The sequence below is a fragment of the Procambarus clarkii genome, chromosome 14 (genome assembly GCF_040958095.1).
Source record: "Procambarus clarkii isolate CNS0578487 chromosome 14, FALCON_Pclarkii_2.0, whole genome shotgun sequence".
Lineage (NCBI taxonomy): Eukaryota > Metazoa > Arthropoda > Malacostraca > Decapoda > Cambaridae > Procambarus > Procambarus clarkii.
In genome coordinates, this window is record NC_091163.1 from 18,623,363 (window position 1) to 18,624,225 (window position 863).

At 33.8% G+C, this 863-nt stretch overlaps 1 long non-coding RNA gene across 1 annotated transcript in view; it reads right to left on the reverse strand.

The window, feature by feature from the left end:
* The window catches only part of LOC138364708 (uncharacterized), a 2,484-nt gene extending 2,369 nt beyond the window's left edge, over positions 1-115 (reverse strand). The window contains exon 1 of the long non-coding RNA XR_011228502.1: positions 1-115. This exon is cut by the window's left edge and continues 810 nt beyond it. This is a non-coding gene — a long non-coding RNA (uncharacterized lncRNA).
* Positions 116-863: the final 748 nt, after the last annotated feature.

Sequence of the window (863 nt, forward strand, 5' to 3'; positions counted from 1 at the left end):
AGGTCACTGTCAAATGGGCTACTGTCATGTAGCCTTCAATTATGTAACCTCTCCCATTCTATGATAGGGGTGACACAGGGCAGCATCCTTAGACCCCCTCCTATTTGTTATATACATCAATGATCTGCTTTATGTCTCTAACATGATTAAACCTGTATTGTTTGATGATACTACCATCATCTACTTAGTTGCTTTACAAGAATGTAAAATTTCAAGTCTGTACTCTCCCTCAATGTATTTTCTTGTATGTATAACAAAAAATAATCAACACATAATAAATCGGTACTTACTAGATTTTTCGAAAGGAGAGCTTTCAGTTCTGTCTTGTCTTGGAGTTTGAGGGGAAGGTTTTGTACTCGGCCTGTAGATAGACTTGTTGGTCCCACAAGATTCTGTCAGGGGTGGAAGCGTATTAGCATTGTATAGAAAATATTTACAAAATAGTTTTAAATACATAAAACTACAAATAGTAATTATTGAATTATTACATTAGCTTATAGCTTTTATGAATGCATTAAAAAATTTTGTTTCACACAATGGAGCGACACCATTTAAAGTGTTTCCATCACCCTGAAGGCTGGTAAAAATATATTACATTAAAATCATACACAAGTACGTTACTATCTGTGTATGTAAATGTTTCTCCAGTTACTTAAAGCTTACCAGTTCTGTCTTGTCTAGGAGTTTGAGGGGAAGGTTTTGTACTCGGCCTGTAGATAGACTTGTTGGTCCCACAAGATTCTGTCAGGGGTGGAAGCGTATTAGCATTGTATAGAAAATATTTACAAAATAGTTTTAAATACATAAAACTACAAATAGTAATTATTGAATTATTACATTAGCTTATAGCTTTTATGAATGCA